The sequence below is a fragment of the Phodopus roborovskii genome, unplaced genomic scaffold, assembly GCF_943737965.1.
Source record: "Phodopus roborovskii unplaced genomic scaffold, PHOROB, whole genome shotgun sequence".
Classification (NCBI taxonomy): Eukaryota; Metazoa; Chordata; class Mammalia; order Rodentia; family Cricetidae; genus Phodopus; species Phodopus roborovskii.
Window position 1 is genome coordinate 51,214,326 of NW_026126433.1, and position 16,648 is coordinate 51,230,973.

The 16,648-nt window shown below is 45.0% G+C and overlaps 1 pseudogene; it reads right to left on the reverse strand.

The window, feature by feature from the left end:
- Positions 1-1,564: 1,564 nt before the first annotated feature.
- Positions 1,565-2,703, reverse strand: LOC127223259 (transforming growth factor beta regulator 1-like; annotated as a pseudogene).
- Positions 2,704-16,648: the final 13,945 nt, after the last annotated feature.

The window sequence follows — 16,648 nt, forward strand, 5'->3', positions numbered from 1 at the left end:
CTTGTCGGTCAGCAGCCGGGCCGCGAGAGGGGCGGGGCTGCCCCGCCCCTGCCATGGCCCCGCCCCGCCCGGGAGGCCTGCGAACGGCGGCTAGGTGATGGGCGGGGCCTGGATTCCGAGGCCAAGAATTTTGTCTGCTTGCGAAGCCTGCGAAAAGGTGAAAAGGGAAGGAAAAGTCTGTAGCCGGATAAGGCTACCGCTTTAGCGCCTCCGTGGGTGGAGTATTTCGGGGTGGCTACCTCTCCACGAGCCCAGAAGATCACTGGCTTGATTAAATGGCAGTGGGCCCAAGTTTCGTTTACATTTTAATAGCATATTATCTGTTTTGCCATGATTGGTTGCCTTCTGGAACTAAAACCTCTGGGGAAAAAAAAAAACCTTTCTGATTGCTCCTCTTTCTCTCTCCCCTCCCCCCAATATGTTTGCTTTGTTTACTTTGCTTTTGTTTCTTGAAGTAGGGTCTCACTACCTAACCTAGGCTGTCCTCCAACTGGCGGTCTTGCCCTTGCCTCCCAGTGAAATTTCAGGCTTGCCTCACCATGGTATCGAGAAAAGGGAAGGGAGAGATGGGGTGGAGTTTGTGACTCTAATGTTCTCTTGTACTGATGGTTGCTTAATCATATGTGTCACAGAAGTGATCGTCTGAAACTTCCCGAGGTGTGTGTATGGGGCTGGGGGTGGGAGTGATTTCAAAATGTGTTGCTCAGGATTTTAATCCCAGCACTCCCAGGCAGAGGCTGGCAGATCTGTGAGTTCAAGGCCAGCCTGGTCTACAGAGCAAGTTCCAGGACTGTTAAACACAGAAAACTTCTCTCGATAAACCAAAACAAAGATTAACAGACAGGATGAGTCTCCCAAAGGAGCCAAGTGCATGAATATAAACCAGACAAAGGCATACACTGTTGTAACAAGTGAGGTGGGGAGACAGGCAGATTTCCAAGTCTGATGAGTCTGTAGATACAAGAGCTAATGTATAGAAAACTATAATAACAGAAAAGTCCAGTAAACTATACTACAGGATGCAAGCAACAAGATCTCAACAAGTTAACTGACTTAAAAGACAAACTAACCAAGCTGTGGTGCATTGTTCTTATTTGTTCCAAAGGGTTAAAAACAATATAATATTATTGAAAGATTTATTTTTAGTGTTTTATATATATACATATATACACACATATGCATACACACGCGCACGTGTGTGTGTGTGTGTGTGTGTGTGTGTGTGTGTGTGTGTGTGTTGTTTGAGTGCACATGAACGCAATTGCTTTCAGAGGCCAGAACTGTGTTAATATTTTCTCTGCTTCTCAACTGCTGCCATCTTCCACACAGAGTAAAATTTAAGTTAAAAAGTAATAATGAGCCAGGCATTGGTGGTGCACACCTTTAATCCCAGCATTTGAGAGGCAGAGGCAAGCAAATCTCTGTGAGTTTGAGGCCAGCCAGGTCTATAGAGCAAGTCCCTCTACAGGCTCCAAAAAAACCCTGTCTCAAAAAGCAAAACAAAACAAAAAGTGATGATGATGTTGAAAAGGAAGTGGGTTCTACCCACTTTCTGTTCAATCTATCAATCTAAAGATTGCCTTGGGCTACACTGTGACAACCTACACTTCAGGTGCTGTGGATCAGCATTCACCAAGGGTCTGTGTGTCAAGGCCTCTGGCAGGTAAGATGACACAAAGACTGCACTCTGGTGCTCAGGTAGGTCCAGGGATCCTAACAGAATAGAACCCTCATGGTCATCATCAACGGTTTGTCTCAAAGGCTTCAAGGCTCGGGGCTGCGCCTTTCTCTGGCAGCCCCTGGGAGAGCCACCCCTTCCTGGGTTTGCATGCATCAAATCTCATCCGCCCATCTTTCACACAGTTTTGGACTTCTAGACGACTGTAAATCAGGTTGTGGGTGGTTGGGTGGGAAAACTCAAAGAAGCCAGTGCCACACGAAAGCGGGTTAGGCATTAGAGTCCCCCTTGTAGCACTGATGTCTCTGAGCACTTATTCATAACAGGCATCTGGGGTCATCTTCAGGAACAATTTCAAACTGAGGCGGCACACCACCATTCTTGATTTGACAGATATGGACACTTCTGGTCTGGGCACTTCATGTGGGTCTTCATTCTAGTATACAGTAGCTCACAGGGTAGATGGCACTCTCATCATGGAAGCCAGGTCAGTTGATGACATCTCCCCAGGGTATGGACCTTTAAACCCAATGGGGAACATTAGCCATTCAACAAGGGATCCCGGGCAATGGCGGAACTGGCTTGTGAGCACCTCCTTCCTTTTTCTTTTTCTTGGATGTTTTCTTCAGAACTTCCAGTGTGTTGTTCTCTTTGCCCTTTTCTTTTTTTCTCCTTCTTGGATTTCTTCCCAAATGGTTCCAAGGCCCCAGTGCTGGGCCAACCTCCCTGTAGAGTTCCCACAGAGCTGGTCACACCACAAGCCAGGGGCAAATGAGTAGCAGGGAGGAGCTTTGGCCTGTGGTTCCCCCTCAGTTAGCTACAACCTGAAGCTGCAAGACTTCCTCTGCAGTATTTTCTTTCTTTTTGCTTTAAGAAAATTTTCCTCAATATGAGTATTTTTTTTTATCACAAATGGCAGCATTTTCAAACACTGTGGCCTTGGCCACTTAGTGGGATTTCAAGTACTTCAATCGGTACTTCTCGTTCTGGCTCTTCTTCCAAAGCTTTTTCATCCTGGCCTTGATGGACAGGGATGCTGCACTCAGAAGCCAGGCTGCCCAGCAGGCTTATGATCTGACCCCAGCTGGGGGCTTTGGACTGAGGAAGGCTTAGAGGGGAGGTAAAAGCTGGTGCTCACACTAGTCACTGTTAACCACTGGATCATCACTCTAGCCCCTGATGTCACGTTATTTAGTTCAAGTATCATTTGGGCAGGTGAAGGCATTAAGAAATTCTTGGTGGCCATGGTGACCCAGTTGTGCATCATCCCACTTGCACAGAAACCTAAGGCAGAGAGATCACAATGTCTAGGATTGCCTGGACTACAGAGCCAATGCAAAACAACTCTGGGAAAATTGGTAAAACCCCAGTGTCCTCCCTGCCCCTCCCAAAGAGAAAATACTGGAGATAGAGTTTAGTGATAGAGTGCCAAGTAAGATGCTAGGTTCAAGATCCACCACCACCAAAAAAAAAAAACAACAACAAAACAAAAGAGCAACAACAACAAAACCTTATAATTTCTTATAATAGTGCTTATTTTTTTAAGAAAAAACAAAACTGAAGTACAGTACATATTTCAATCTATATTGTACTGTGCTATACAATGGTTCTGCCTAGAAATGTAAAAGAATGGGGCCAGAAGTGAGTTCGGTGGCAGAGCTTCTAAGTGTCATGTACATGGCTCTAGATTCAACCCCTAGTATCTAAAGGGTGGGGATGTAAAAGAACCTGGAGTAGTGGTGGGATAGCCTTGTGGTAATAGCATTCAGGAAGATAATGAGTTTGAGGCTAGCCTGTGCTACATATGGAGAGCCTGTTTCAAAAATCTACATAGTTCTTAATGGGCATCTCAGCTGAGATCGCTGTTTCCTCTGAATTGAAACATTTCCTTTCTGAGCATGTGTTGCTCTTACAGAGGACCCTGGTTCAGTTCCTAGCACCCACAGACAGTTCACAACACTCTGTGATAACTCCAATCTGAGGGTCTAACATCCTCTCTGGCCTCCGGGGGCCCTGCATGCATGTGGTACACATAGTTCAGGCAGAGCACCCATTCACATAAATCTTTAAAAGGGGGGGAGGGAGGGAGGAATGATGTGATTATAGTCTCAAAAAAACATAAAAGAAATAAAAACAAAACCCTCTGATTAGCTCACAAAACTTACAAGACTCACAAGCCTGCTCCCTAAGATTCTACAAGAGTCAAAAGCTGGGGCAAAGAGGTATAGTCACCTGCAAGTTAGGCAAGGAACTTGGGCAATGCAGGTTCCTGAGTCATCCATCATCTGTGCTCACTCAGGTGGGCTGTTTGGTGATGCAGCTGCTGAGCCACTCATACTCCTATAAGCGCTGCCAATAGAATTGCTCCTGCCCTCAGCTGGAGAGAATCATTTAAGTGGGCTGTTGTTGCCTTCTGTCTGGGGTAAGTGGAAATAGCTTTCCTAGAAGTCTCACAACAGCTATACCTTGAACTTGGCACATTCTTCCATATACATTAACTATTTTCCTTTTATTTGTTTAAGTTTTGGATAGGCAATTCATTTTAAAAATTATCTTTTATTTCCCATCTCCTCTCTGGGGTGTGGTGGGGGACTGGAAGGCCATCTGGGAGTAAGCACTGTATCCATTAAACGTGGGGTTTTTCTAATTCGGTTTGATTTGGTCTGATTTGGATTGCTGCATCAGCGGAGAGGCTTTGTGGGGTATAGAAACTTTTCATATACTAAGACTTCAAAAACATGAGTCTACTACCGTTTACAAGATGGACTTCAATATAGATATAGATAACAAACAGTAATAATGCTAACATATCCAAAACTTTTATCTTTGTTTTTTTCCTTGATTTTTTCATGTTTGTTTATTTCCTTTTTCTTTTTTTAAATTTAAAATAGAAATGATCTTATTTTACATATCAGTTCCAGTTCCCTCTCCCTCCTATTCTCCCATGCCCCACTTTTATCTTGTTGTAAACTTTAAAAAATTCATGTAAGCTTCATAAGTCATAAGACTTTGATCCACCTCCCATTGGTCAAATGGACCAGATCAGTGCTCCTACATTTCCCCACCAGCCTGTCTGAAGGCGGGATGTTTCTTTCTCTGCTGGTCTTGGGACTCTTCTCCACCAATTACCAGGACTGTGGTCTTGGAAGTTTCAAATGTACACCCAAGATTAAAAAAAATTTCCCCTAAACTCCTTAACTTTACCTTCTGTCTCCACCACTATATTGGGTCCAGCAGATTTCCAATCAAGTAGAAACTGCACAGTGCTCCATTGTGGCCCACACTCCCCTAGCCCTACTCTTTCCAGCCTCGGCCAGTACTCCAGCTTTCTTGGGTCCCCAAAGATGTTGACACCTCAAGACGACAGGAAGCAGTCTAAAGAGCATGGTGCCCTCAATACCCTATTTCCTTACCTTCTATAATAAACAAAAGGTAGGATTGTCAGTCAGCTAAGAACCATCCACATTCCGGAACCAGATGCTCCCACCCACCTCCAGTCCATCGTCACTAATGCAACGTGTTTCCACTGTCTGGTGTTTTCCCTGTGTACAACATCCCCTGTAAAAGCCCATGCCTCATGGCCTGGTCTCCCTCTCTTCAGTCCCTGCTCAGAGGCAGCCTTTCCTGTTCTCCCCTCCCCCAACAGATCTCTTTTGTGAGATGTTGTGTGATGACATTCCTTGGCCCTGATCACCAAGGCACTCTTTCACCACAAAACCCTTTCTGCAGAGGCTCAGGGTTCAGTCTAGTGCTCACACTGGGCAACACACAGCTTCCTGTCCATAACTCTGGTTATAAGGGGTCTGATGCTGTCTTCCGGATTCTACATCCCTGCATATACTATACATATAGACAAGCACACACACACAGACATATGCATAAAAATCTTTAAAAATTTAAGGAACACAATAAGACAGAATGGAGGGTCTAGAAAGAAACTTTGTAAATATATGGAAGTATAAAACTAGTGAATAAAAGAAAAAAATAAAAAACTACATCACACTGTATGTAAAATTACTATGGCCTAAATGTGGAAGATGAAACTAAGTAAGTTTTTATTTAAAAGGATGTGTCATTTAGCAAGTTTGCGGATCTTTTCTGATGACAAGCTGCAAAAACCACAAACCATCAGGCAAATGTATTTCAAAGTAAATTACTACATTGAATTATAGAACTGTTCACCAAAATACACATTTTTTTAAAAAAGGAGTTTAAAGAGAATTTAAAAGCCACACATGATGGTACACATCCATGACCTAAGCACTGGGAAGGTAGAAGCGTGACCTTCAGGAGTTAAAGGTCATCCTCAGCTATATAGCAAGGCTGCATGAAACCATGACTTTAAAAAACGAATATAAAGACAAACCATGGACTGTGAGGAGACATTTCCCACACTGCAGCTAAGAAAAAAGTAGCATTATGAAGGGCCAGCAATGACTCAGCTAGCAGGGGTGCCTGCGGGCAAGACTGATGACCTGAATTCAACACCCAGCACCTACATGGGGAAGGAGGAGAGCGGCTCCTACAAGTTGTCCTGTGACATGGAACACACATGCATACACATGTGCACACACACACACACACACACAGGTGCACACATACACGCGCACACACCCCCATACCACCCCACCCCCACACCAAAAGCACAATTGGATAAAATGCATAAAGAATTTTTAAGAACCAATAAAGATAGCGTGGGTAGCAAAACAGGGGAAAATGAGCAAAAAACGAAAATTTAACAAAACGAGAAGCACTGTGAAATCAGTGAAAGCCTAACTAGGGTGAAAAAATATTGCTCAAAACTCATTTACAACACAAGACATCTATTACAGCAGATTGGTTACTCAGATAACAAGACAATGTCCCTTGGTTGAGAGGCCGCCTCCTCAGATAGGAAACAGTAGGACCTCAGCACGAAGTGACAGTAGAGGGCCTGTCCAGCATGAGTTAGAGCCCAGCTACAGCAGGCCTGAGGCAGAGAAAGAAGAGGAACACTCCTGTTTTCTCTCCTATGACTCCTCCCATTAGCCAAACAGCCTGGAGAGCCTGCCCTTCCGTACCTCCAAGCAAGAAAACCCAGAGGAATAGATCTGAGAGTCAACAGGCATGGGCTGTGCAAATGGTGATGTGGAAAACAAATCTTTGTTGCTGGAGAATTGTTCTTATAGCCATTCTACTGTGCCAATAAAGCCACCTTGAACCAAAGGATGGAGTTGGTGATTGGCTGATTGGGATTGGCCGTAGTGTTCTTGGAGGACTGAGGACTGAGGACTGAAGAGGTCTGCTAGAGAGGACAGGAAAAGGAAATAGAGGATTTCTGGGGCTGGTGGTTGGAGGGAAAAAAATGGAGAGAGGGTCAGCCAACTGACTCTCCATTGTCCTTGGATTTATCAGGTCTTTATCTCAATTTATGACTCCTGAGTTTTTACTATACTGGAACAATTTAGATGTTTATTACATATCTTTATTGGTTACCAAGGATATTGTGTTGGTCAACTTTTTTGTTGTCACAGATTTCTGAGTTAAATCAGGTTCTAAGTGGAAAAGTTTATTTTGGTGTGTGTGTGTGTGTGTGTGTGTGTGTGTGTGTGTGTGTGTGTGTGTTGGTGGTGGTGGGGAAGGGCTGAGGTAATGAGAGTAGATCGCACTGGAAGTAGTTCTGTGCTTTATGAAGAGCTCTCTTCAAACCTGACCCCTTTGATACCGCCAAAGCCCTGAATGCAGCTCCTTTAGTCCCCCCCCCCCCCAGGGTGGAACTGCTTGCATTTCAAAGCACTGTATAATTTATTCTGAGGACATCTTTTCAGGGACTGGGGGCTAGACCACAGGATTCTGATCTTGGTTAATGGTGTGTGTGGGGGTGGAAGGGGGCAGCATGTCCTGTTCAACCTGGCTGATCAATAGTAGAAAGTGTATCTGGATTCTAGATATGTGCATTATACAGATACAAAGTAGCCAGTGACCCCCAGATCTGGAAGAGAAAAACTGTCCAGGACTGTTCTAAGAGCACACAGAAAACAGGTACATATTTATCCCAGAAAACCTGAATCCCAGTAAGGAGAGTGACTATCCCTGACATCAGAGCCATGGCCTTTCTCCCCTCAACCCCTGCTCATCAAAACAGATTCTACATCCCAGGCAGATATGGTCCAGAACAGCCCCCTTTCATTCAGTTTTTAGGCGAGAATTATAATCTCCCAGGAGGGGTTGGTAGGGGCACAGAGCCAGGGGTATTCTCACTTCCTTATATGGTCCGAGTTGCAGTAGCTAAATTCCAGGGAAGTGGGACCAAGCAGTCAAGGGCTCTGTTCCAGCTGTGGTGGTCTGGGACCACTCAGGTTTATCCTCTCACTTTGCTGGCTTGGAAGAAACAAGTTCCATGATGGAAAAGGTAGATAAGAAGACCAGAGCAGGCAGCTCAGCCTATCACCAGTTTAAAAAGTAGGGATGTCCCTCACGGGGAAGCAGAAGGTCAGAGTTTTACCTATTAGGAGAAGCAGACCATATACCAGGAGGGGCTCAGAGGCATCTCTTAAAAAACAGACCCTTAGAGGCCCGCCCATTTCTGCTCTGCATGGATGGGGGGGAGACCATAATGATGAGCGCATGTGTGGCGGACAAGTGGGAGAGAAAGAGAAAAGCAGAGTGGTTCATGTGCTGTGGAGAGAGGTGGAGCTGGAGGGTGGTGAGGAACAAGCTGAGGTGAGTGTACTGCAGGGATGTGGCTGATGAAAACAAAAACAAAAAATGTGTGAATGAGAGAGCCTTCACCCTGGACTTCAGAAACTGAGTGAGAGGGCCTTCACATTGGACTTCAGAAACAGTGAGAGAGCCTTCACACTGGACTTCAGAAACAGTGAGAGGGCCTTCACCCTGGACTTCAGAAGCTGAGAGGGCCTTCACACTGGACTTCAGAAACAGTGAGAGAGCCTTCACACTGGACTTCAGAAACTGAGTGAGAGAGCCTTCACCCTGGACTTCAGAAACTGAGTGAGAGAGCCTTCACCCTGGACTTCAGAAGCTGAGTGAGAGAGCCTTCACACTGGACTTCAGAAACTGAGTGAGAGGGCCTTCACACTGGACTTCAGAAACTGAGTGAGAGAGCCTTCACACTGGACTTCAGAAGCTGAGTGAGAGAGCCTTCACCCTGGACTTCAGAAACAGTGAGAGAGCCTTCGCACTGGACTTCAGAAACAGTGAGAGAGCCTTCACCCTGGACTTCAGAAACAGTGAGAGAGCCTTCACCCTGGACTTCAGAAGCTGAGTGAGAGAGCCTTCACACTGGACTTCAGAAACTGAGTGAGAGAGCCTTCACACTGGACTTCAGAAGCTGAGTGAGAGAGCCTTCACACTGGACTTCAGAAGCTGAGTGAGAGAGCCTTCATCCTGGACTTCAGAAGCTGAGTGAGAGAGCCTTCACACCGGACTTCAGAAGCTGAGTGAGAGAGCCTTCACACCGGACTTCAGAAACTGAGTGAGAGAGCCTTCACACTGGACTTCAGAAGCTGAGTGAGAGGGCCTTCACCCTGGACTTCAGAAGCTGAGTGAGAGAGCCTTCGCACTGGACTTCAGAAACTGAGTGAGAGAGCCTTCACCCTGGACTTCAGAAGCTGAGTGAGAGGGCCTTCACATTGGACTTCAGAAACAGTGAGAGAGCCTTCACACTGGACTTCAGAAACTGAGTGAGAGAGCCTTCACCCTGGACTTCAGAAGCTGAGTGAGAGGGCCTTCACACTGGACTTCAGAAGCTGAGTGAGAGAGCCTTCACCCTGGACTTCAGAAACAGTGAGAGAGCCTTCACCCTGGACTTCAGAAGCTGAGTGAGAGAGCCTTCACCCTGGACTTCAGAAGCTGAGTGAGAGGGCCTTCACATTGGACTTCAGAAACAGTGAGAGAGCCTTCACACTGGACTTCAGAAACAGTGAGAGAGCCTTCACACTGGACTTCAGAAACTGAGTGAGAGAGCCTTCACCCTGGACTTCAGAAACTGAGTGAGAGAGCCTTCACCCTGGACTTCAGAAGCTGAGTGAGAGAGCCTTCACACTGGACTTCAGAAACTGAGTGAGAGGGCCTTCACACTGGACTTCAGAAGCTGAGTGAGAGGGCCTTCACACTGGACTTCAGAAACTGAGTGAGAGAGCCTTCACCCTGGACTTCAGAAACTGAGTGAGAGAGCCTTCACACTGGACTTCAGAAGCTGAGTGAGAGAGCCTTCACCCTGGACTTCAGAAACAGTGAGAGAGCCTTCACCCTGGACTTCAGAAGCTGAGTGAGAGAGCCTTCACCCTGGACTTCAGAAGCTGAGTGAGAGGGCCTTCACACTGGACTTCAGAAACTGAGTGAGAGAGCCTTCACCCTGGACTTCAGAAACTGAGTGAGAGAGCCTTCACCCTGGACTTCAGAAGCTGAGAGAGAGCCTTCACCCTGGACTTCAGAAGCTGAGTGAGAGGGCCTTCACACTGGACTTCAGAAACAGTGAGAGGGCCTTCACCCTGGACTTCAGAAGCTGAGTGAGAGAGCCTTCACACTGGACTTCAGAAGCTGAGTGAGAGAGCCTTCACCCTGGACTTCAGAAACAGTGAGAGAGCCTTCACCCTGGACTTCAGAAACTGAGTGAGAGGGCCTTCACCCTGGACTTCAGAAACAGTGAGAGAGCCTTCGCACTGGACTTCAGAAACAGTGAGAGAGCCTTCACCCTGGACTTCAGAAACAGTGAGAGAGCCTTCACCCTGGACTTCAGAAGCTGAGTGAGAGAGCCTTCACCCTGGACTTCAGAAGCTGAGTGAGAGGGCCTTCACATTGGACTTCAGAAACAGTGAGAGAGCCTTCACACTGGACTTCAGAAACTGAGTGAGAGAGCCTTCACACTGGACTTCAGAAGCTGAGTGAGAGAGCCTTCACACTGGACTTCAGAAGCTGAGTGAGAGAGCCTTCACACTGGACTTCAGAAGCTGAGTGAGAGGGCCTTCACCCTGGACTTCAGAAGCTGAGTGAGAGGGCCTTCACACTGGACTTCAGAAACAGTGAGAGGGCCTTCATCCTGGACTTCAGAAAGCATTTTCAGAACAACCAGTTCAAAAAAATCTGAGGAAGCCATGAAAGAAGGAAAGCACAGTGACAATGTCACATTAAAGAGGGACAGAAGTTATAAAGACCCAGAGGGAATTCCTCGTGTTGAGAAGCTAACAGCAGAGATACAAAACTTACTAGGGAGGCTTAATAGCAGATCTGAGATAATGGAAGAAAACATTATCAAAGATAGTTTAGCAGAGATGATGAAATTCAAAGAAGAGAAATTTTAAAATATATATATATATATATATATATATATATATATATATAAACAGACACAGGTGGGACTCTATATAGATGGGGAGACAGCCATTCACAAGTCATGAGAAAGGTATGATCATTCACCCCTCACAGATTCTAAAAGCTACCAACCTTGCTAAATCCTCAATTTCTCAGCTCCAGCTGGAAGACAGTACATATTATAACAGGTCCCCAGACCTTGCACAACTGACTCCACAACAGAAGCAAAACTCAGCACGTAGACAGCACCACCTGCCAAAAACCTAAAACAAAGGCCTAATCCGTCAAAGTCCATAGTCTGGGAAAGTCTCTAAATGGACTAGCCTTGCTTTTTGGTTCCTGCAGTTCTACTTCTGGCTAACCGTTCTTATTAAATGAAGTATGCCAATCCAGGGTATAGTTTTTGTGCTTAAAAACTCACCCTGACATAACAAGCTCAGGGCTACACTGGGATCCTGAACACCCAGTGTGGTTGCCAGCTGCTTAACAAAGACTTTCTATTGGCTTAAACCCATGTCCAAGTAGTCTTCTCTGGTGGATAGCCTACAATAATATCTGTTATTTATTTATTTTTTGTTTTTGTTTTTATTTATTTTATATAACCAAGTCCATTTAACTGAAAACAAACATTTATAGACAATATTTGGGAATTTGGGCGCCGTTCTTTCCAAACTACTTCCTGCTGGTAAGGGGCGCTGTCATGGGGGATTCTAATAATATCTGTTATTTAAACTGGCAAATTGTGGATCTGCCTAAGAAAACCAACACACATAAACATCTGCCATCTCTTGCTAGCATGTCCAAATGGGTCTGAAAAAATAGCATAAAAATGGCTTATTTCTTCTTCTTCTCCTCCTCTTTGTTTTGAGACACAATTTCTCCCTATAATTGTAGTGCCCTGCGTGGACCCCCGAGGAACCTTCAGCAAGCCTGAAGCTGTTGGCTGGAATATCTTACACCAGAGATGTTATTGGTGCTCTTCTTGATTTGCACACATCTGCTGGAGAGGAACTAAGCCAGAGAGCTTTTCCTCTTGACCCTTGATTGTTATCCACTGTGCTGTGAGTCAGTATGTAAGCCCACTCCTTCCCCTCAAAAAGTGGCATTTGGCATTCCCATTGAACAAATGACCCGCTGTCTTGTCTTTTATTTAAATCTCTAGGCCTTTGCCTGATTAGTGCTACATATAACCACCATGGCTGTCCTGGAACTCACTCTGTAGACCAGGCTGGCCTCTAATTCACAGAGATTTGCCTACCTCTGCCTCCTGAGTCAGGGATTAAAGGAGTGCACTGCTAGCACCCTGCAACTTTGGCTTTTCAACTGAGGAAAAGGTGCAGCCAATTCAGGTGAATCTTTGAAGTGATGTCACAATGAATAAGAAATGCTTCTTAGGATGGGTTCACACAGAAGATATGAAACCCATTTGCGAGCATGCTTTCCCATTCATCCCTATCTGGAAATCAAAGGTTAGGTACCTTTTATAGAAAAAGACAGTACTTTTGTGGCAAATTCCTGGGAGAGCAGAGTGGAGAGAAAGACCATTGTATTTCCACATGCATTGCTACAGGAACCCCTCCCCCCCCCCAACACACAGACACAAAATCAGTGTGTCAGAGGAATTTCTAAGAAGGCTCTAGAGGTCCAATTTTGCCTCCTACTCTAGCAGACAATGCAGAGATTATGTCCTCATTTCCCTTGGCTGAGAGTAGTTAGATATCTTTTCCTGTTGCCCTGCTCTTATGAAAACCCCTCCCATGAATGTTCAGCAAATGCAGGAAGCAGCATTTGTGTTGATCCTATCTCTCACTTGCACCCAGGCTAGCAGAGGAGAGGAGTTGAGGCTTGATGTGTAGTGCATGGCAGAGTTCCTGAGAACAATGTCGAGCAGAGAGCTTGCACTTGTACGTCTAAGTATATTGTGTGACTGAATAGAACTTTGGGTTTTCTTTTTTGTTTGTTTTCAATCAGAGGCTTCCCAAATTATGAATGTTGGGCACTACATGCTAGGACATTCCAGGAACCTGAGGCAGGAGCTGATGCAAAGACCATGCATGGATACTGCTTACTGGTTTGTTCCTAGTAGCCTGCTCAGCTTGCTTTCTTATAGAACCCAGGACTGCCCAGGGATGGCACCTTCCATGATAGACTAGACCCTCCCCCATCAATCATTAGAGACACCAGATCTCATGGAGGCACTTTCTCAAAGGAGGTTCCCTTCTTTCAGGTAACTCTAGCTTGTGTTGACATAAAATAAGCAAGCACATTAGTTATCTGAGAAATGCAAATTTCAGAGACAATGGAATACCTCACATAGCTATATTGATGTTAAAACCACAAGTCCAAAAACACAAGTAGATCTCAGGGTGGGTAGACACAGTCAGAAACTTGCTTGCTGTGACAGGGGCTGCTTGCAATCATGCACTATTTCCACAGCACAGAGCCTGTCCCTCTGAGACACACTTTGGTTGCTTCTGTGACATGTGAGGGAGGTCAAGGAAACCATCAGGCCTATCATGCATAGCAGATTCATCCATAACCAAAGGGACAGTCATGTTGGTGTCTGTCAGCTGGTGGCAAAATACACAAACCCTGACACAGTATACTCGCACTGTAGAATACTTGTCTCAGTTAGGGTTTTCTATTGCTGTGAAGAGACACCAGGACCATGGCAACTCTTATAAATGAAAACATTGAATTGAGGTGCCTCTTATAGTTTCAGGGGTTCAGTCCATTATCATCTTGGCAGGGGATCATGGCAGTATGCAGGCTGATTGGGGGCGGGGGGGGGGGAGGGGAGAGTGCTGGCTATATTTTGACCAGAAGGCAACAGGAAGTTGACTGACTATCACACTGATTGAAGTTTGAGAAAAGAGACCTCAAAGCCCGCCTCCACAGTGACACACTTCCTCCAACAAGGCCACACCTACTCCAACAAGGCCATATCTCTTAATAGTGTCACTCCTTTTGGGGACCATTTTCTTTCAAACCATCCCAATACTACTCACCAAGAAAGTGTGCCCATGTTAGAATCCCCCAAAAAGTCGATGAAAAAAATAAAAGAGCTGGGTAGCCCCCTCTTTTTTTTTTTTTTTTTGGTCAACTTAATATAAGCCTGGGTCATCTTGGAAGGGGGTACTGTTAACCAACCCCAAAGATTCAAGGAGAAAGACCACTGATCCAAATCATTATGATCAAATTAATTAAAGTAAGCAGTTAATTAAAGCAACCTTTTTTACTCAGGTACAGGTCTGCTTCTCTCTAACATGAAGTTTGAGAGGTCAGCATTGGACAAGGGTTTTATAGCTTAGGGGTAGAGGAGATTTCCATTGGGGGATTTGGCAGGAAAAGTAGGTGGGGTTACAGGAGCAGAACATAATAAGCATAACAAGTTAGTCACAATGACCTCCTGAAACAAAGACACAGCTGCAAGGTGGGCATAACAAGGTGATCACAACAACAGGTAATCACAACAAGGTAGCCACAATGGTCAACATAACCTTTGGAAACAAAGGTAGGGCTAAAAGATTATTGTACTTTTTTAAACAAAGGCATGGTTATTGTTTCCTGGAACAGGATGTACAGAACCATTTTAGTTAAGGTTACATGTGGAGCATAGCCCAATTCTTGAGAAATAGAGGTTTCATCATAACCAGGAATTAACCTAGGTTGTCTTTATTCTAAGATGGCTTTCAAGCTTACGATGGAGGCAGGCTGGTTCATCAGGGACCTCAACTGAGAAAATGCTTCCATCAAATTGGCCTGTAGGCAAGTCTGTGAGGCATTATCTTGAATAGTGATCATGTTGGCCATTTTAAAATGTCAATCTGATATTAGAAGAAAGAACTTCACTTGAGGAAATGCACCCACCAGATTGATGATTGATGTGGGAGGGCCCAGCTCACTGTGAGTAGTGCCATCCCCTGGGCTGGTGGTCCTAGATAGAATAAGAAAGCAGACTGAGCAAGTCAGTAACCAGTATCCCCAAGCTGCTTTTGGTCATGGTGTTTTATCATAGCAATAACAACTCTTAAGACAGCGACTGATGTGGGAGGCCCCTACAGGGTTGTATAAGAAAGCAAACTGAGAAAGTCATGGAAAACGAGCTGGTAGCAGCATCCTCCATGCCCCCTGCTTCAGTTCCTGCCTACAGGCACTTGCCTTGAGTTCCTGTCGTGGCTTCCCTCCATGATGGAGTATAACCTGAAAGTGGATAAACCCTTTCCTCTCGATGTTGCTTCTGGTCATTGTGTTAATCACAGTAATAGAAGTCTAACCAGGGCAGGAGCCTTATTCTAAGAAATAGAGATTCCCTACCTCCTTTCTGGTGGAAACAGTGGAAGGCGAGTTGAACTACAAGGCATGAAAGGCCAGTGCCTGTCTGAGGCTGGGGTGGGCCTGGGAATCAATGTGAAAGTGGTGGCAATTATGGGAAGTTTTATAGAAACAGGACAAAGAAAGTCACATCAAGACACCTGTTCAATATGTTGGCAGGTAGATTGGGTAGGCAGATGACAAGAGAATGAGGAGCCTCCGCTGGAGACTTCTGTTGCTATCTGATGACTTTCTCAGCTTTCGCGTTTCTGGAAGTTGGGGATCTGTCATACATTCAAAAACAAACAAACAAAACACAGACCCCCCCACACACAAAAACACACAAAAAATCCCTACCCAGCCCTACTTATGTTAGATCATAGACAGAGGTAGGCAATAAATGGCTCTGGGGCCTAATTACAGCTCACGATAAGTTATAATTAAACTCCTAATTGTAATTAGGACTTGCAGCATTTTACCTCTTCACGGTCATTGAACATTTAATCTGTTAATCAGCCTTTTTAGAAGATTCAATATAGGCCAGAGTTTTGTTTTGGAAACTTTACAGTGTATAAAAAACTTTCTTGTTTTATAGCTGCCTAATTGTCTTTATAAGGACATATCACCATTTATTTAACCAGTTCCCTATTGATAGACAATGTGATTTTATCTTTACAGTTCCTTTATTCTCAATATTTGTTTTTAGATTTATTTATTTTATTATGTGTGTGAGTGTTATGCCTGCATGCAATTCTGTGCCCCTTGTGCATGCAGTACCCTCAGAGGCCAGAAGAAGGTATCAGATCCCCTGAGACTTGATTTACAAGATGGTTGTGAGCTGGGAATCCATCCTCTAGAAGAATAGTTGTGTCCTTCTAATCACTGATCCATTTTCCCTGATGGTAGACATTTTAATAGAGATTTCTTTCTATGGCATTGAAGGTGATGATCCCAGGCTGGTCTTAATTTCACCATTGTGGCTTAGAGTGTTACAGCATGTACTACCACACCCACACGGATGCTAGGGACCAAACCCAGGGCCTCAGGCAATTTATTCTACCAACTGAGCTACAACCCCAGTCACTGATGCCAGATTTTTTCATTCTCTATAGTGATCGAGAGCAAAGAGTTTGGGGCCTTCAGTTTCAGAGTTACTGTGCTGGCTAGTTTTATGTCAATTTGACACAAGCTAGAGTCACTGAAATGGAGGGAGCCTCACTAGAGAAAATGCCTCAGTAAGAGCAGGCTGTTGGCAGCCAAGCCCGTAGTGCATTTTCTTAATTAGTGATGGAGGGGACTGGTGGCCCAGTCCATTGTGGTGGAACCACCCCTGACCTGGTGGTT